Here is a 22,716-nt window from a genome sequence, read left to right on the forward strand (position 1 = left end):
CAATCCTGTGAGTCATGTGCCCTGTAGCAGCCATCTTTTGGTTCAGAAAAAGGTTCATTTCGCAGTAGCAAAATAAAGTTTGGCTGTGCACAATTTTGACTTCTTGTATGTCTTATTGAGGTATCACAAGCAAATGATCTATGTGACACTGGCAGAGTTTCAGTCTCACCCTCAGTGCTTCTTCCAAGTGGTGTTCAATGTGGAGGAGCATTGATTCGTTCACGGATGGAGGATGGTCGGTAACAACCAATGGGAGGTTTCTTTGTCCATGTTTGACCTGATACCGAGACTTCATGGGGTCCAAAGATAAATATTGAGGACCCACAGGCTAACTCCCTCCCAAATGTTTTCCCATGTGCTGCCTACTCTACTGGGTCTACCCTACTGTGCTGTAGCAATTTGGTACATTGGATTGGTTTGCTAGGCTATTGGAGAAGACAGTTAACCACATTACTGCGTGTTTGGATTCAGATGTAATTCAAATGAGGCTAAAGACGGCAGATTTCCTTCCCTATAGGACATGAGTGAGTCTCTAGCCAGGGAAAAAGATTTTGATTTGACTTATTGTCACATGTGAAGTACAGTGAAAAGTATTTTTCTGTGGCTGAGGGATCATACACAGTACGTACATAGTAGACAAAAAGAATAATCGACAGAATACATTGGCAAATGGTACATTGACAAACAGTGATTGGTTACAGTGCGGGAACAAGGGGCCAAACAAAGCAAATACATGAGCAAGAGCAGCATAGGGCGTCGTGAATAGTGTTCTTACAGGGAACAGATCAGTCCGAGGGGGGGTCGTTGAGGAGTCTAGTAGCTGTGGGGAAGAAGCTGTTCCTATGTCTGGATGTGCGGGTCTTCAGACTTCTGTACCTCCTGCCTGATGGAAGGGTCTGGAAGAGGGCAATGCCTGGGTGGGAGGGGTCTCTGACAATGCTGCCTGCCTTCCTGAGGCAGCGGGAGGTGTAGACAGAATCAATGTGAGGGTTGCAAGCTTGTGTGATGCGTTGGGCTGAGTTCACCACACTCTGCAGCTTCTTGCGATCTTGGACCGAGCAGTTGCCATAGCAATATGAGAACTAAAGCGAAGGTTTAACAGGGTTGCAGTCAATAGTAAGGGGGTCAGGTAGCTCAGTTGGCTGGAAGGCTGGTTTGTGATGCTAAGGGACAACCTCAGCATGGGCTCAATCTCCATGCCAGCTGAGGTTAAGCATGAAGGCCCTGCCTTCAAAACTTTGCCCCTCGCCTGAGGTGTGGTGATCCGCAGGTTAAATCACCACCAGTCAGCTCTCTCCCCTCAAAGGGGAAACCAGCCTGTGGTCATCTGAGACTAAGGCGACTTTACTTAGTCAGCATTAAGCTGTCTCCTTGTCTTCTCACAGTTTTGGTACATTTCTCCATTACGACAGAGCAATTAAAATTGGGACGGTCCAGAGTAGCATTGCCAACTTTGATTCAAGGTATTACATAGAACATAGAACATACAGTGCAGAAGGAGGCCATTCGGCCCATCGAGTCTGCACCGCCCCACTGAAGCCCTCACTTCCACCCTATCCCCGTAACCCAATAACCCCTCCTAACCTTTTTGGGCACTAAGGGCAATTTAGTGCGGCCAATCCACCTAACCTGAACATCTTTGGACTGTGGGGGGAAACCGGAGCACCCGGAGGAAACCCACGCAGACACGGGGAGAACGTGCAGACTCCGCACAGACAGTGGCCTAGCGGGGAATCGAACCTGGGACCCTGGTGCTGTGACGCCGCAGTGCCAGCCAATACCAATTTTCGTAGTCTGTTACAGAGAAACGTTCAAAGAAAATTACAAATAAAAAAATCCTTTTTCACGCCCCAATGATTTTGCTCCAGGGTCACGCACAGGGTCATGACCTGGAGATTGACCCTTAATTCCTGGAGACGGCAGGCTAATCCAGGGTTCTAAACCTGAGAGAGAACTAGAGAGAGAGAGAGGCTGAAATTAAAGGAATGCAAACAGCCTATGGAAGCCTGGAGGAGATTACAGTTGTCGGGGGAGAGAAAGCCATGGAGGGATTTTAAGATCATCTCAAGATGATAAAACAGCTCACAGCAGTACAACATTAAATTTCAGATCATAGAACATTCCTAGAAGGGCAGTACGGTCGCACAAGTGGCTAGCACTGTGGCTTCACAGCGCCAGGGTCCCAGGTTCGATTCCCCACTGGGTCACTAACTGTGCGGAGTCTGCACGTTTTCCCCGTGTCTGCGTGGGTTTCCTCCGGGTGCTCCGGTTTCCTCCCCCAGTCCAAAGACGTGCAGGTGAGGTGGATTGGCCGTGATAAATTGCCCTTGGTGGCCAAAAAGGTTAGGAGGGGTTATTGGGTTACGGGAATGGGGTGGAAGTGAGGGCTTAAGTGGGTCGGTGCTGACTCGATGGGCTGAATGGCCTCCTTCTGCACTGTATGTTCTATATTCTATGTAAGAAGTCTCACAACACCAGGTTAAAGTCCAACAGGTTTGTTTGGAATCACTAGCTTTCGGTGCGCTGCTCCTTCCTCAGGTGAATGAAGGAGCAGTGCTCCGAAAGCTAGTGATTCCAAACAAACCTGTTGGACTTTAACCTGGTGTTGTAAGACTTCGTACTGTGCTCACCCCAGTCCAACGCCGGCATCTCCACATCATGGCTACATTCTATGATAATTGGATTAATGCAGGGCCCTTACCCGCCTGGCAAATCTCTGTACACTTCTCTCTCATTCCTCAGATAACATACTTTGAGTGCTTGAATATATTGATTAGATGACAATGTTTATCGCTGCTTCTCTCCGTGGACGCTCTGTAAGATTCATTACAGCTTTTCTCTCCGTCAGTGCCAGATCCAGGGCAGACGGTTCAAATGTCGAACAAGCAGGAGGAAACACGAGGGGAAACATTCATTAATCTCCCGTCGGCTCATGATAATCCAGTTAGATCGTGAGGTGAAGCCAAGGGCTGATGCCTTGAATCTAATTACCTTTATTCGTTTCCAAAGTGAATCACAATTTAATGTGTCAGTTCAGCTCAGTTGGTCATGAGGTCGAGGTTGGGGATGGGTCACGTACAGATATATCATTTGGGCCAACATGTCAGGGCAATACTGAGGAAGGCCCACAGGGTCAAAGGTATCCTCGCGCAGGCCCAATATTAAATCATGCGGGTAGACGTTGAGGGGAAAAGCGAAGTGGGGATCACCCATTGCTCTCAATAGCAGATGGACTAAGTGCTCACTTCATTTCTACCCGACTGTTCTTTTCATTTCTAAATCAGCCATTGCTCCCCAGAACTACGAAACTGAATTGCGTGATGTGCTTTGAAATACTTTGATGTGACAAGCGTGCTATCATAAGGTGAGCAATTATTCATTTTGCGAGTTGGATTAGGCTTCTTTGCTATTTCAAAGTGAGCACTGGACTGGAGCAGAGTATAAGGTTAATGAGTCACTGATACGGCTTATTTATGGGATGACTACGTGAAGTAAAGATCCAGTCCAGGCAATTATTGTTCTTTAAAGGACAGGAGTTGGGTGAATATCACAACATAGGAACGTCTCGATCGAAAAAGATCAGTTGCGAACAAGGTCGAGGTTTGTGAGGCAAATAGGGTCACAGGTGAATAAATCCCGTGTGAAACATGATGACTTTTGACTGTCTAGAAACGCCACAGTAAAAAGGAAATCTGAAGTTAAATGGAAGAGTTTTAATTGTATAGAACCTCAGTTAGGCCACACTTGGAGTATAGTGTTCAATTCTGGTCGCCACACTACCAGAAGGATGTGGAGGCTTTAGAGAAGGCGCAGAAGAGATTTACCAGGATGTTGCCTGGTATGGAGGGCATTAGCTATGAGGAGCGGTTGAATAAACTCGGTTTGTTCTCACTGGAACGACGGAGGTTGAGGGGCGACCTGATCGAGGTCTACAAAATTATGAGGGGCATAAACAGAGTGGATAGTCAGAGGCTTTTCCCCAGGGTAGAGGGGTCAATTACTAGGGGGCATAGGTTTAAGGTGCAAGGGGCAAGGTTTAGAGGAGATGTACGAGGCAAGTTTTTTACACAGAGGGTAGTGGGTGCCTGGAACTCGCTGCCGGAGGAGGTGGTGGAAGCAGGGATGATAGTGACATTTAAGGGGCACCTTGACAAATACATGAATAGGATGGGAATAGAGGGATACGGAACCAGGAAATGTGAAGATTTTAGTTTAGTCGGGCAGCATGGTCGGCACGGGCTTGGAGGGCTGAAGGGCCTGTTCCTGTGCTGTACTTTTCTTTGTTCTTTGTCCTTTGTTTATGTACCACTGGTCACAAAGAGGTAAAGACTGTGGGGCCTTTTCAAGGGAGATTAAAACTCTCCTTTCCTAAAAGAAAGGTTGGTAAAGGATAGAAACGGGAGCCAAACTTTGATATTTATTTGCAGAGTTACTCATTCCAAGCATACGCCTCCTAACCCCAATAATCACAGTTTCAGTTTGCATCTGTTTGTAGAGAATCAAGCGAATCCCCGGTTCATGACCTCCACCTGCAGACAATGAATATCCAATTAGCAAAACCTGAAGAATTATTGTGGGTGACTTTTTTTCAATAATTGTCGAAGACACAAACAAGGTCACGTTTAGAGTACCCAATTCATTTTTCCAATTAGGGGGCAATCTAGCGTGGCCAATCCATCTACCCTGCACATCTTTGGGGGTGAAACCCACGCAAACACAGGTGGAATGTGCAAACTTCATACGGACAGTGACCCAGAGCCGGGATCGAACCTGGGACCTCGGCGCCGTGAGGCAGCAGGGCTAACCCACTGCGCCACCGTGCTGCCCAAGGTCACGTTTATTAACTATTCTTATTTCCTCTGAGGAGGTACTGTTTTGTTGTGGTATTGGTGCCTGGCGTCAGATTGTAATTCTTCATGGTTTTTCTTTGGAAACATATTTTTTGTTTCTAGACATTTTGAGTGTTAAATGTGGTGAGCCACGAGTCAGATTGAATAGGGGTAGGGAGCAGGTTCCCATTCTTGAAAAACAGGAATAAACTAGCCTGGTTTATATGATGGTCCAACAGCAGTTATGAGCATTTTAATAGAATTGTGAATGTCAATATCACAACCTGCTTGAATGAGATTTAAATTCCCGATCTCTGGGTTCTTATCTGGCACCATGAAGACAGCAAGACCTCTACATCGGACATAAGCATCTGGACAAAAAACTTAATGGATGTTTCTCGAATTGCTATTGCAATTCAGCATCAAACTCCTTTATTTTGAACAGGCTACACCTTCAGCAAAACAGGAAAGGATTTCATATGGAAGAATTAGAATTTCCAGGAAACATCTTCGTCAAAGCCACACTCGAATATCCTCAATCCACACCAACGGAAGGTATAGGTAGCTCATAGACATCTTTGTAACAAAGATTGGGACCATTCCTTCAATGACATTTGCCTCTTCAAGCCCTTCCTATATCCCACTGGGTCAATCTTCAACTGAAATTGTCCCCACCTTTTACCTGAACTCATATACCCGCCCTGTACCTGAACTCATATACCCGCCCTTTACCTGAACTCATATACCCGCCCTGTACCTGAACTCATATACCCGCCCTGTACCTGAACTCATATACCCGCCCTGTACCTGAACTCATATACCCGCCCCGTACCTGAACACATATACCCGCTCTGTGCCTGAACTCATATACCCGCCCCGTACCTGAACTCATATACCCGCCCTGTACCTGAACTCATATACCCACCCTGTACCTGAACTCATATACCCGCCCTGTACCTGAACTCATATACCTGCCCTGTACCTGAACTCATATACCCGCCCTGTACCTGAACTCATATACCCGCCCTGTACCTGAACTCATATACCCACCCTGTACCTGAACTCATATACCCGCCCTGTACCTGAACTCATATACCCGCCCCGTACCTGAACACATATACCCGCTCTGTGCCTGAACTCATATACCCGCCCCGTACCTGAACTCATATACCCGCCCTGTACCTGAACTCATATACCCACCCTGTACCTGAACTCATATACCCGCCCTGTACCTGAACTCATATACCTGCCCTGTACCTGAACTCATATACCCGCCCTGTACCTGAACTCATATACCCACCCTGTACCTGAACTCATATACCTGCCTGTACCTGAACTCATATACCCGCCCTGTACCTGAACTCATATACCCGCCCTGTACCTGAACTCATATACCCGCCCTGTACCTGAACTCATATACCCGCGCTGTACCTGAACTCATATACGCACCCTGTACCTGAACCATTATACCTGCCTGTACCTGAACTCATATACCTGCCCCGTACCTGAACTCATATACCAGCCCTGTACCTGAACTCATATACCCGCCCTGTACCTGAACTCATATACCAGCCCCGTACCTGAACTCATATACCCGTCCTGTACCTGAACTCATATACCCGCCGTGTACCTGAACTCATATACCAGCCCCGTACCTGAACTCATATACCTGCCCTGTACCTGAACTCATATACCCGCCTGTACCTGAACTCATATACCCGCCCTGTTCCTGAACTCATATACCCGCCCTGTACCTGAACTCATATACCCGCCCTGTACCTGGACTCATATACCCACCCTGTACCTGAACTCTGATACCTCCCCTGTACCTGAACTCATATACCCGCTCGGTACCTGAACTCATATACCCGCCCTGTACCTGAACTCATATACCCGCCCTGTACCTGAACTCATATACAAGCCCTGTACCTGAACTCATATACCCGTGCTGTACCTGAACACATATACCCGCCCTGTACTTGAACTCATATATTCGCCCTGTACCTGAACTCATATACCCGCCCTGTACCTGAACTCATATACCTGCCCTGTACCTGAACTCATATACCCACCCTGTACCTGAACTCATATACCCGCCCTGTACCTGAACACATATACCCGCCCTGTACCTGAACTCATATACCCGCCCTGTACCTGAACACATATACCCGCCCCGTACCTGAACTCTGATACCTCCCCTGTACCTGAACTCATATACCCGCCCTGTACCTGAACTCTGATACCTCTCCTGTACCTGAACTCATATACCCGCCCTGTACCTGAACTCATAAACCCGCCCTGTACCTGAACTCATATACCCGCCCTGTACCTGAACTCAAATACACGCCCTGTACCTGAACTCATATACCCGCCCTGTACCTGAACTCATATACCCGCCCTGTACCAGAACTCATTTACCCGCCCTGTACCAGAACTCATATACCTGCCCTGTACCTGAACTCATATACCCGCCTGTACCTGAACTCATATACCCGCCCTGTACCTGAACTCATTTACCCGCCCTGTACCAGAACTCATATACCTGCCCTGTACCTGAACTGATATACCCGCCCTGTACCTGAACTCATATACCTGCCTGTACCTGAACTCATATACCCGCGCTGTACCTGAACTCATATACCCGCCCTGTACCTGAACCATTATACCTGCCTGTACCTGAACTCATATACCTGCCCCGTACCTGAACTCATATACCAGCCCTGTACCTGAACTCATATACCCGCCCTGTACCTGAACTCATATACCAGCCCCGTACCTGAACTCATATACGCGCCCTGTACCTGAACTCATATACCCGCCCTGTACCTGAACTCATATACCTGCCCTGTACCTGAACTCATATACCCACCCTGTACCTGAACTCATATACCCGCCCTGTACCTGAACACATATACCCGCCCTATACCTGTACCCGCCCTGTACCTGAACACATATACCCGCCCTGTACCTGAACTCTGATACCTCCCCTGTACCTGAACTCACATACCCGCCCTGTACCTGAACTCTGATACCTCCCCTGTACCTGAACTCATTTACCCGCCCTATACCTGAACTCATATACCAGACCCGTACCTGAACTCATGTACCTGCCCTGTACCTGAACTCATATACCCGCCTGTACCTGAACTCATATACCCGCCCTGTTCCTGAACTCATATACCCGCCCTGTACCTGAACTCATATACCCTCCCTGTACCTGGACTCATTTACCCACCCTGTACCTGAACTCTGATACCTCCCCTGTACCTGAACTCATATACCCGCTCGGTACCTGAACTCATATACCCGCCCTGTACCTGAACTCATATACCCGCCCTGTACCTGAACTCATATACCCGCCCTGTACCTGAACTCATATATCAGCCCTGTACCTGAACTCATATACCCGCGCTGTACCTGAACACATATACCCGCCCTGTACTTGAACTCATATATTCGTCCTGTACCTGAACTCATATACCCGCCCTGTACCTGAACTCATATACCTGCCCTGTACCTGAACTCATATACCCACCCTGTACCTGAACTGATATACCCGCCCTGTACCTGAACACATATACCCGCCCTGTACCTGAACTCATATACCCGCCCTGTACCTGAACACATATACCCACCCCGTACCTGAACTCTGATACCTCCCCTGTACCTGAACTCATATACCCGCCCTGTACCTGAACTCTGATACCTCCCCTGTACCTGAACTCATATACCCGCCCTGTACCTGAACTCATATACCCGCCCTGTACCTGAACTCATATACCCGCCCTGTACCTGAACTCATATACCCGCCCTGTACCTGAACTCATATACCCGCCCTGTACCAGAACTCATTTACCCGCCCTGTACCAGAACTCATATACCTGCCCTGTACCTGAACTCATATACCCGCCCTGTACCTGAACTCATATACCTGCCTGTACCTGAACTCATATACCCGCCCTGTACCTGAACTCATTTACCCGCCCTGTACCAGAACTCATATACCTGCCCTGTACCTGAACTGATATACCCGCCCTGTACCTGAACTCATATACCTGCCTGTACCTTAACTCATATACCCGCCCTGTACCTGAACTCATATACCTGCCTGTACCTGAACTCATATACCAGCCCTGTACCTGAATTCATATACCCACCCTGTACCTGAACTCATATACCCGCCCTGTACCTGAACTCATATACCCGCCCTGTACCTAAACTCCTATACCTGCCTGTACCTGAACTCATATACCCGCCCTGTACCTGAACTCATATACCCGCCCTGTACCTGAACTCCTATACCTGCCCCGTACCTGAACTCAGATACCCGCCCTGTACCTGAACTCATATACCATCCCCGTACCTGAACTCATACACCCGCCCTGTACATGAACTCATATACCCGCCCTGTACCTGAACTCATATACCCGCCCTGTACCTGAACTCATATACCCGCCCTGTACCTGAACTCATATACCCGCCCTGTACCTGAGCTCATATACCTGCCCCGTACCTGAACTCAGATACCCGCCCTGTACCTGAAGTCATATACCCGCCCTGTACCTGAACTCATATACCCGCCCTGTACCTGAACTCAGAGACTAGCCCCGGACCTGAACTCATATACCCGCCCTGTACCTGAACTCACATACCCGCCCTGTACCTTAACTCATATACCCGTCCGGTACTTGAACTCATATACCCACCCTGTACCTGAACTCATATACCCGCCCTGTACCTGAACTCATATACCCTCCCTGTACCTGAACTCATATACCCGCCCTGAACCTGAACTCATAGACCCGCCCTGTACCTGAACTCATATACCCGCCCTGTACCTGAACTCAGATACCCGCCCTGTACCTGAACTCATATACCCGCCCTGTACCTGAACTCATATACCCGCCCTGTACCTGAACTCATATACCCGCCCTGTAACTGAACTCATATACCCGCCCTGTACCTGAACTCATATACCCGCTCTGTACTTGAACTCATATACCCGCCCTGTACCTGAACTCATATACCCGCCCTGTACCTGAACTCATATACCCGCCCTGTACCTGAACTCATATACCCACCCTGTACCTGAACTCATACACCCGCCCTGTACCTGAACTCATATACCCACCCTGTACCTGAACTCATATACCCGCCCTGTACCTGAACTCATATACCCGCTCTGTACCTGAACTCATATACCCGCCTTGTACCTGAACTCATATACCCGCCCTGTACCTGAACTCATATACCCGCTCTGTACCTGAACTCATATACCCGCCCTGTACCTGAACTCATATACCCGCCCTGTACCTGAACTCATATACTCGCCCTGTACCTCAACCCATATACCCGCCCTGTACCAGAACTCATATACCCGCCCTGTACCTGAACTCATATACCTGCCCTGTAATGAACTCATATACCCGCACTGTACCTGAACTCATATCCCCGCCCCGTACCTGAACTCATATACCCGCCCTGTACCTGAACTCATATACCCACCCTGTACCTGAACTCATATACCCGCCCTGTACCTGAACTCACATACCTGCCCTGTACCTGAACTCATATACCCGCCCTGTACCTGAACTCATATACCCACCCTGTACCTGAACTCATATACCTGCCTGTACCTGAACTCATATACCCGCCCTGTACCTGAACTCATACACCCGCCCTGTACCTGAACTCATATACCCGCCCTGTACCTGAACTCATATACCCGCCATGTACCTGAACTCATATACCCGCGCTGTACCTGAACTCATATACCCGCCCTGTACCTGAACTATTATACCTGCCTGTACCTGAACTCATATACCTGCCCCGTACCTGAACTCATATACCAGCCCTGTACCTGAACTCATATACCCGCCCTGTACCTGAACTCATATACCAGCCCCGTACATGAACTCATATACCCGCCCTGTACCTGAACTCATATACCCGCCCTGTACCTGAACTCATATACCCGCCCTGTACCTGAACTCATATACCTCCCCTATACCTGAACTCATATACCCGCCCTGTACCTGAACTCATATACCCGCCCTGAACCTTAACCATTATACCTGCCTGTACCTGAACTCATATACCAGCCCCGTACCTGAACTCATATACCTGCCCCGTACCTGAACTCATATACCCGCCCTATACCTGAACTCATATACCAGCCCCGTACCTGAACTCATATACCTGCCCTGTACCTGAACTCATATACCCGCCTGTACCTGAACTCATATACCCGCCCTGTTCCTGAACTCATATACCCGCCCTGTACCTGAACTCATATACCTGCCCTGTACCTGGACTCATATACCCACCCTGTACCTGAACTCTGATACCTCCCCTGTACCTCAACTCATATACCCGCTCGGTACCCGAACTCATATACCCGCCCTGTACCTGAACTCATATACCTGCCCTGTACCTGAACTCATATACCCACCCTGTACCTGAACTCATATACCCGCCCTGTACCTGAACACATATACAAGCCCAATACCTGAACTCATATACCCGCCCTGTACCTGAACACATATACCCGCCCCGTACCTGAACTCTGATACCTCCCCTGTACCTGAACTCATATACCCGCCCTGTACCTGAACTCATATACCCGCCCTGTACCTGAACTCATATACCCGCCCTGTACCTGAACTCATATACCCGCCCTGTACCTGAACTCATATACCCGCCCTGTACCAGAACTCATTTACCCGCCCTGTACCAGAACTCATATACCTGCCCTGTACCTGAACTCATATACCCGCCCTGTACCTGAACTCATATACCTGCCTGTACCTGAACTCATATACCCGCCCTGTACCTGAACTCATTTACCCGCCCTGTACCAGAATTCATATACCTGCCCTGTACCTGAACTGATATACCCGCCCTGCACCTGAACTCATATACCTGCCTGTACCTGAACTCATATACCCGCCCTGTACCTGAACTCATATACCCGCCCTGTACCTGAACTCATATACCCGCCCTGTACCTGAACTCATATACCCGCCCTGTACCAGAACTCATATACCTGCCCTGTACCTGAACTGATATACCCGCCCTGTACCTGAACTCATATACCTGCCTGTACCTGAACTCATATACCCGCCCTGTACCTGAACTCATATACCTGCCTGTACCTGAACTCATATACCCGCCCTGTACCTAAACTCCTATACCTGCCTGTACCTGAACTCATATACCAGCCCCGTACCTGAACTCATATACCCGCCCTGTACCTGAACTCCTATACCCTCCCTGTACCTGAACTCATATACCCGCCCTGTACCTGAACTCCTATACCTGCCCCGTACCGGAACTCAGATACCCGCCCTGTACCTGAACTCATATACCATCCCCGTACCTGAACTCATACACCCGCCCTGTACATGAACTCATATACCCGCCCTGTACCTGAACTCATATACCCGCCCTGTACCTGAACTCATATACCCGCCCTGTATCTGAACTCATATACCCGCCCTGTACCTGAGCTCATATACCTGCCCCGTACCTGAACTCAGATACCCGCCCTGTACCTGAACTCATATACCCGCCCTGTACCTGAACTCATATACCCGCCCTGTACCTGAACTCATATACCAGCCCCGTACCTGAACTCATATACCCGCCCTGTACCTGAACTCATATACCCGGCCTGTACCTTAACTCATATACCCGTCCTGTACCTGAACTCATATACCCACCCTGTACCTGAACTCATATACCCGCCCTGTACCTGAACTCATATACCCTCCCTGTACCTGAACTCATATACCCGCCCTGTACCTGAACTCATATACCCGCCCTGTACCTGAACTCATATACCCGCCCTGTACCTGAACTCATATACCCGCCCTGTACCTGAACTCATATACCCGCTCTGTACTTGAACTCATATACCCGCCCTGTACCTGAACTCATATACCCGCCCTGTACCTGAACTCATATACCCGCTCTGTACCTGAACTCATATACCCGCCCTGTACCTGAACTCATATACCCACCCTGTACCTGAACTCATATACCCGCCCTGTACCTGAACTCATATACCCACCCTGTACCTGAACTCATATACCCGCCCTGTACCTGAACTCATATACCCGCTCTGTACCTGAACTCAAATACCCGCCCTGTACCTGAACTCAGATACCCGCCCTGTACCTGAACTCATATACCCGCTCTGTACCTGAACTCATATACCCGCCCTGTACCTGAACTAATATACCCGCCCTGTACCTGAACTCATATACTCGCCCTGTACCTCAACCCATATACCCGCCCTGTACCAGAACTCATATACCCGCCCTGTACCTGAACTCATATACCCGCCCTGTACTGAACTCATATACCCGCACTGTACCTGAACTCATATACCCACCCTGTACCTGAACTCATATACCCGCCCTGTACCTGAACGCATATACCCGCCCTGTACCTGAACTCATATACCCGCCCTGTACCTGAACTCATATACCCGCCCTGGACCTGAACTCATATACCTGCCTGTACCTGAACTCATATACCTGCGCCGTACCTGAACTCATATACCCGCCCTGTACCTGAACTCATATGTCAGCACCGTACCTGAACTCATATACCTGTCCCTTACCTGAACTCATATACCCGCCCTGTACCTGAACTCATATACCCGCCCTGTACCTGAACTCATATACCCGTCCCGTACCTGAAGTCATATACCCGCCCTGTACCTGAACTCATATACCCACCCTGTACCTGAACTCTTATACCCGCCCTGTACCTGAACTCATATACCTGCCCTGTACCTGAACTCATATACCCGCCCTGTACCTGAACTCATATACCCGCCCTGTACCTGAACTCATATACCTGCCTGTACCTGAACTCATATACCCGCCCTGTACCTGAACTCATATACCCGCCCTGTACCTGAACTCATATACCCGCCCTGTACCTGAACTCATATACCCGGCATGTACCTGAACTCATATACCCGCGCTGTACCTGAACTCATATACCCGCCCTGAACCTGTACCATTATACCTGCCTGTACCTGAACTCATATACCTGCCCAGTACCTGAACTCATATACCAGCCCTGTACCTGAACTCATATACCCGCACTGTACCTGAACTCATATACCAGCCCCGTACCTGAACTCTGATACCTCCCCTGTACCTGAACTCATATACCCGCCCTGTACCTGAACTCTGATACCTCCCCTGTACCTGAACTCATATACCCGCCCTGTACCTGAACTCATATACCCGCCCTGTACCTGAACTCATATACCCGCCCTGTACCTGAACTCATATACCCGCCCTCTACCTGAACTCATATACCCGCCCTGTACCTGAACTCATATACCAGCCCTGTACCAGAACTCATTTACCCGCCCTGTACCAGAACTCATATACCTGCCCTGTACCTGAACTCATATACCCGCCCTGTACCTGAACTCATATACCTGCCTGTACCTGAACTCATATACCGGCCCTGTACCTGAACTCATTTACCCGCCCTGTACCAGAACTCATATACCTGCCGTGTACCTGAACTGATATACCCGCCCTGTACCTGAACTCATATACCTGCCTGTACCTGAACTCATATACCCGCCCTGTACCTGAACTCATATACCTGCCTGTACCTGAACTCATATACCAGTCCTGTACCTGAACTCATATACCCACCCTATACCTGAACTCATATACCCGCCCTGTACCTGAACTCATATACCCGCCCTGTACCTAAACTCTTATACCTGCCTGTACCTGAACTCATATACCAGCCCCGTACCTGAACTCATATACCCGCCCTGTACCTGAACTCATATACCCTCCCTGTACCTGAACTCATATACCCGCCCTGTACCTGAACTCCTATACCTGCCCCGTACCTGAACTCAGATACCCGCCCTGTACCTGAACTCAGATAGCCGCCCTGTACCTGAACTCATATACCATCCCCGTACCTGAACTCATACACCCGCCCTGTACATGAACTCATATACCCGCCCTGTACCTGAACTCATATACCCACCCTGTACCTGAACTCATATACCCGGCCTGTACCTGAGCTCATATACCTGCCCCGTACCTGAACTCAGATACCCGCCCTGTACCTGAACTCATATACCCGCCCTGTACCTGAACTCATATACCCGCCCTGTACCTGAACTCATATACCAGCCCCGTACCTGAACTCATATACCCGCCCTGTACCTGAACTTATATACCCGCCCTGTACCTGAACACATATACCCGTCCTGTACCTGAACTCATATACCCACCCTGTACCTGAACTCATATACCCGCCCTGTACCTGAACTCATATACCCTCCCTGTACCTGAACTCATATACCCGCCCTGTACCTGAACTCAGGTACCCGCCCTGTACCTGAACTCATATACCCGCCCTGTACCTGAACTCATATACCCGCCCTGTACCTGAACTCATATACCCGCCATGTACCTGAACTCATATACCCGCTCTGTACTTGAACTCATATACCCGCCCTGTACCTGAACTCATATACCCGCCCTGTACCTGAACTCATATACCCGCTCTGTACCAGAACTCATATACCCGCCCTTTACCTGAACTCATATACCCACCCTGTACCTGAACTCATATACCCGCCCTGTACCTGAACTCATATACCCGCCCTGTACCTGAACTCATATACCCGCCCTGTACCTGAACTCATATACCCGCTCTGTACCTGAACACATATACCCGCCCTGTACCTGAACTCATATACCCGCCCTGTACCTGAACTCATATACCCGCTCAGTACCTGAACTCATATACCTGCCCCGTACCTGAACTCATATACCCGCCCTGTACCTGAACTCATATACCCGCCCTGTACCTGAACTCATATACCCGCCCTGTACCTGAACTCATATACCCGCCCCGTACCTGAACTCATATACCCGCTCTGTGCCTGAACTCATATAACCGCCCCGTACCTGAACTCATATACCCGCCCTGTACCTGAACTCATATACCCACCCTGTACCTGAACTCATATACCCGCCCTGTACCTGAACTCATATACCTGCCCTGTACCTGAACTCATATACCCACCCTGTACCTGAACTCATATACCCACCCTGTACCTGAACTCATATACCTGCCTGTACCTGAACTCATATACCCGCCCTGTACCTGAACTCATATACCCGCCCTGTACCTGAACTCATATACCCGCCATGTACCTGAACTCATATACCCGCCCTGTACCTGAACTCATATACCCGCCCTGAACCTGAACCATTATACCTGCCTGTACCTGAACTCATATACCTGCCCAGTACCTGAACTCATATGCCAGCCCTGTACCTGAACTCATGTACCCGCCCTGTACCTGAACTCATATACCAGCCCCGTACCTGAACTCATATACCCGCCCTGTACCTGAACTCATATACCCGCCCTGTACCTGAACTCCTATACCCGCCCTGTACCTGAACTCATATACCTGACCCGTACCTGAACTCATACACCCGCCCTGTACCTGAACTCATATACCAGCCCTGTACCTGAACTCATATACCTGCCCTGTACCTGAACTCATATACCCGCCTGTACCTGAACTCATATACCCGCCCTGTTCCTGAACTCATATACCCGCCCTGTACCTAACTCATATACCCGCCCTGTACCTGAACTCATATACCCGCCCTGTACCTGAACACATATACCCGCCCTGTACCTGAACACATATACCCGCCCTGTACCTGAACTTATATACCCGCCCTGTACCTGAACTCATATACCCGCCCTGTACCTGAACTCATATACCCGCCCTGTACCTGAACACATATACCCGCCCCGTACCTGATCTCTGATACCTCCCCTGTACCTGAACTCATATACCCGCCCTGTACCTGAACTCTGATACCTCCCCTGTACCTGAACTCATATACCCGCCCTGTACCTGAACTCATATTCCTGCCCTGTACCTGAACTCATATACCCGCCCTGTACCTGAACTCATATACCCGCCCTGTACCTGAACTCATATACCCGCCCTGTACCTGAACTCATATACCTGCCCTGTACCTGAACTCATATACCCGCCCTGTACCTGAGCTCATATACCTGCCCCGTACCTGAACTCAGATACCCGCCCTGTACCTGAACTCATATACCCGCCCTGTACCTGAACTCATATACCCGCCCTGTACCTGAACTCATATACCAGCCCCGTACCTGAACTCATATACCCGCCTTGTACCTGAACTTATATACCCGCCCTGTACCTGAACTCATATACCTGTCCTGTACCTGAACTCATATACCCACCCTGTACCTGAACTCATATACCCGCCCTGTACCTGAACTCATATACCCTCCCTGTACCTGAACTCATATACCCGCCCTGTACCTGAACTCAGATACCCGCCCTGTACCTGAACTCAGATACCCGCCCTGTACCTGAACTCATATACCCGCCCTGTACCTGAACTCATATACCCGCCCTGTACCTGAACTCATATACCCGCCCTGTACCTGAACTCATATACCCGCTCTGTACTTGAACTCATATACCCGCCCTGTACCTGAACTCATATACCCGCCCTGTACCTGAACTCATATACCCGCTCTGTACCTGAACTCATATACCCGCCCTTTACCTGAACTCATATACCCACCCTGTACCTGAACTCATATACCCGCCCTTTACCTGAACTCATATACCCACCCTGTACCTGAACTCATATACCCGCCCTGTACCTGAACTCATACACCCGCTCTGTACCTGAACTCATATACCCGCCCTGTACCTGAACTTATATACCCGCCCTGTACCTGAACTCATATACCCGCTCTGTACCTGAACTCATATACCTGCCCCGTACCTGAACTCATATACCCGCCCTGTACCTGAACTCATATACCCGCCCTGTACCTGAACTCATATACCCGCCCTGTACCTGAACTCATATACCCGCCCCGTACCTGAACTCATATACCCGCTCTGTGCCTGAACTCATATACCCGCCCTGTACCTGAACTCATATACCCGCCCTGTACCTGAACTCATATACCCACCCTGTACCTGAACTCATAAACCTGCCCTGTACCTGAACTCATATACCCACCCTGTACCTGAACTCATATACCCACCCTGTACATGAACTCATATACCTGCCTGTACCTGAACTCATATACCCGCCCTGTACCTGAACTCATATACCCGCCCTGTACCTGAACTCATATACCCGCCCTGTACCTGAACTCATATACCCGCCATGTACCTGAACTCATATACCCGCCCTGTACCTGAACTCATATACCCGCCCTGAACCTGAACCATTATACCTGCCTGTACCTGACCTCATATACCTGCCCAGTACCTGAACTCATATACCAGCCCTGTACCTGAACTCATGTACCCACCCTGTACCTGAACTCATATACCAGCCCCGTACCTGAACTCATATACCCGCCCTCTACCTGAACTCATATACCCGCCCTGTACCTGAACTCATATACCCGCCCTGTACCTGAACTCATATACCTGCCCCGTACCTGAACTCATATCCCCGCCCTGTACCTGAACTCATATACCAGCCCTGTACCTGAACTCATATACCTGCCCTGTACCTGAACTCATATACCCGCCTGTACCTAAACCCATATACCCGCCCTGTTCCTGAACTCATATACCCGCCCTGTACCTAACTCATATACCCGCCCTGTACCTGAACTCATATACCCACCCTGTACCTGAACTCTGATACCTCCCCTGTACCTGAACTCATATACCCGCTCGGTACCTGAACTCATATACCCGCCCTGTACCTGAACTCATATACCTGCCCTGTAACTGAACTCATTTACCCGCCCTGTAACTGAACTCATATACCCGCCCTGTACCTGAACACATATACCCGCCCTGTACCTGAACACATATACCCGCCCTGTACCTGAACTTATATACCCGCCCTGTACCTGAACTCATATACCCGCCCTGTACCTGAACTCATATACCCGCCCTGTACCTGAACACATATACCCGCCCCGTACCTGAACTCATATACCCGCCCTGTACCTGAACTCATATTCCTGCCCTGTACCTGTACTCATATACCCGCCCTGTACCTGAACTCATATACCCGCCCTGTACCTGAACTCATATACCCGCCCTATACCTGAACTCATATACCCGCCCTGTACCTGAACTCATATACCCGCCCTGTACCTGAACTCATATACCCGCCCTGTACCTGAACTCATATACCTGCCCTGTACCTGAACTCATATACCCGCCCTGTACCTGAACTCATATACCCGCCCTGTACCTGAACTCATATACCCGCCCTGTACCTGAACTCATAAACCTGCCTGTACCTGAACTCATATACCCGCCCTGTACCTGAACTCATATACCCACCCTGTACCTGAACTCATATACCCGCCCTGTACCTGAACTCATATACCCGGCCTGTACCTGAACTCCTATACATGCCTGTACCTGAACTCATATACCAGCCCCGTACCTGAACACATATACCCGCCCCGTACCTGAACTCTGATACCTCCCCTGTACCTGAACTCATATACCCGCCCTGTACCTGAACTCTGATACCTCCCCTGTACCTGAACTCATATACCCGCCCTGTACCTGAACTCATATACCTGCCCTGTAACTGAACTCATTTACCCGCCCTGTACCTGAACTCATATAACCGCCCCGTACCTGAACTCATATACCCGCCCTGTACCTGAACTCATATACCCACCCTGTACCTGAACTCATATACCCGCCCTGTACCTGAACTCATATACCTGCCCTGTACCTGAACTCATATACCCACCCTGTACCTGAACTCATATACCCACCCTGTACCTGAACTCATATACCTGCCTGTACCTGAACTCATATACCCGCCCTGTACCTGAACTCATATACCCGCCCTGTACCTGAACTCATATACCCGCCATGTACCTGAACTCATATACCCGCCCTGTACCTGAACTCATATACCCGCCCTGAACCTGAACCATTATACCTGCCTGTACCTGAACTCATATACCTGCCCAGTACCTGAACTCATATGCCAGCCCTGTACCTGAACTCATGTACCCGCCCTGTACCTGAACTCATATACCAGCCCCGTACCTGAACTCATATACCCGCCCTGTACCTGAACTCATATACCCGCCCTGTACCTGAACTCCTATACCCGCCCTGTACCTGAACTCATATACCTGACCCGTACCTGAACTCATACACCCGCCCTGTACCTGAACTCATATACCAGCCCTGTACCTGAACTCATATACCTGCCCTGTACCTGAACTCATATACCCGCCTGTACCTGAACTCATATACCCGCCCTGTTCCTGAACTCATATACCCGCCCTGTACCTAACTCATATACCCGCCCTGTACCTGAACTCATATACCCGCCCTGTACCTGAACACATATACCCGCCCTGTACCTGAACACATATACCCGCCCTGTACCTGAACTTATATACCCGCCCTGTACCTGAACTCATATACCCGCCCTGTACCTGAACTCATATACCCGCCCTGTACCTGAACACATATACCCGCCCCGTACCTGATCTCTGATACCTCCCCTGTACCTGAACTCATATACCCGCCCTGTACCTGAACTCTGATACCTCCCCTGTACCTGAACTCATATACCCGCCCTGTACCTGAACTCATATTCCTGCCCTGTACCTGAACTCATATACCCGCCCTGTACCTGAACTCATATACCCGCCCTGTACCTGAACTCATATACCCGCCCTGTACCTGAACTCATATACCTGCCCTGTACCTGAACTCATATACCCGCCCTGTACCTGAGCTCATATACCTGCCCCGTACCTGAACTCAGATACCCGCCCTGTACCTGAACTCATATACCCGCCCTGTACCTGAACTCATATACCCGCCCTGTACCTGAACTCATATACCAGCCCCGTACCTGAACTCATATACCCGCCTTGTACCTGAACTTATATACCCGCCCTGTACCTGAACTCATATACCTGTCCTGTACCTGAACTCATATACCCACCCTGTACCTGAACTCATATACCCGCCCTGTACCTGAACTCATATACCCTCCCTGTACCTGAACTCATATACCCGCCCTGTACCTGAACTCATATACCCGCCCTGTACCTGAACTCAGATACCCGCCCTGTACCTGAACTCATATACCCGCCCTGTACCTGAACTCATATACCCGCCCTGTACCTGAACTCATATACCCGCCCTGTACCTGAACTCATATACCCGCCCTGTACCTGAACTCATATACCCGCTCTGTACTTGAACTCATATACCCGCCCTGTACCTGAACTCATATACCCGCCCTGTACCTGAACTCATATACCCGCTCTGTACCTGAACTCATATACCCGCCCTTTACCTGAACTCATATACCCACCCTGTACCTGAACTCATATACCCGCCCTTTACCTGAACTCATATACCCACCCTGTACCTGAACTCATATACCCGCCCTGTACCTGAACTCATACACCCGCTCTGTACCTGAACTCATATACCCGCCCTGTACCTGAACTTATATACCCGCCCTGTACCTGAACTCATATACCCGCTCTGTACCTGAACTCATATACCTGCCCCGTACCTGAACTCATATACCCGCCCTGTACCTGAACTCATATACCCGCCCTGTACCTGAACTCATATACCCGCCCTGTACCTGAACTCATATACCCGCCCCGTACCTGAACTCATATACCCGCTCTGTGCCTGAACTCATATACCCGCCCTGTACCTGAACTCATATACCCGCCCTGTACCTGAACTCATATACCCACCCTGTACCTGAACTCATAAACCTGCCCTGTACCTGAACTCATATACCCACCCTGTACCTGAACTCATATACCCACCCTGTACATGAACTCATATACCTGCCTGTACCTGAACTCATATACCCGCCCTGTACCTGAACTCATATACCCGCCCTGTACCTGAACTCATATACCCGCCCTGTACCTGAACTCATATACCCGCCATGTACCTGAACTCATATACCCGCCCTGTACCTGAACTCATATACCCGCCCTGAACCTGAACCATTATACCTGCCTGTACCTGACCTCATATACCTGCCCAGTACCTGAACTCATATACCAGCCCTGTACCTGAACTCATGTACCCACCCTGTACCTGAACTCATATACCAGCCCCGTACCTGAACTCATATACCCGCCCTCTACCTGAACTCATATACCCGCCCTGTACCTGAACTCATATACCCGCCCTGTACCTGAACTCATATACCTGCCCCGTACCTGAACTCATATCCCCGCCCTGTACCTGAACTCATATACCAGCCCTGTACCTGAACTCATATACCTGCCCTGTACCTGAACTCATATACCCGCCTGTACCTAAACCCATATACCCGCCCTGTTCCTGAACTCATATACCCGCCCTGTACCTAACTCATATACCCGCCCTGTACCTGAACTCATATACCCACCCTGTACCTGAACTCTGATACCTCCCCTGTACCTGAACTCATATACCCGCTCGGTACCTGAACTCATATACCCGCCCTGTACCTGAACTCATATACCTGCCCTGTAACTGAACTCATTTACCCGCCCTGTAACTGAACTCATATACCCGCCCTGTACCTGAACACATATACCCGCCCTGTACCTGAACACATATACCCGCCCTGTACCTGAACTTATATACCCGCCCTGTACCTGAACTCATATACCCGCCCTGTACCTGAACTCATATACCCGCCCTGTACCTGAACACATATACCCGCCCCGTACCTGAACTCATATACCCGCCCTGTACCTGAACTCATATTCCTGCCCTGTACCTGTACTCATATACCCGCCCTGTACCTGAACTCAT

At 49.7% G+C, this 22,716-nt stretch overlaps 1 long non-coding RNA gene across 2 annotated transcripts in view; it reads right to left on the reverse strand.

Annotated features, from left to right (window-relative positions):
- Window positions 1-4,404: 4,404 nt before the first annotated feature.
- The window catches only part of LOC140389436 (uncharacterized), a 63,489-nt gene continuing 45,177 nt past the window's right edge, over window positions 4,405-22,716 (reverse strand). For both annotated transcript variants that reach the window (XR_011934395.1, XR_011934396.1), the window contains exon 3: window positions 4,405-4,529. This is a non-coding gene — a long non-coding RNA (uncharacterized lncRNA). The remainder of the gene's footprint in view (window positions 4,530-22,716) is intronic.

Source organism: Scyliorhinus torazame, chromosome 14, assembly GCF_047496885.1.
Source record: "Scyliorhinus torazame isolate Kashiwa2021f chromosome 14, sScyTor2.1, whole genome shotgun sequence".
In the NCBI taxonomy this organism is placed as follows: domain Eukaryota; kingdom Metazoa; phylum Chordata; class Chondrichthyes; order Carcharhiniformes; family Scyliorhinidae; genus Scyliorhinus; species Scyliorhinus torazame.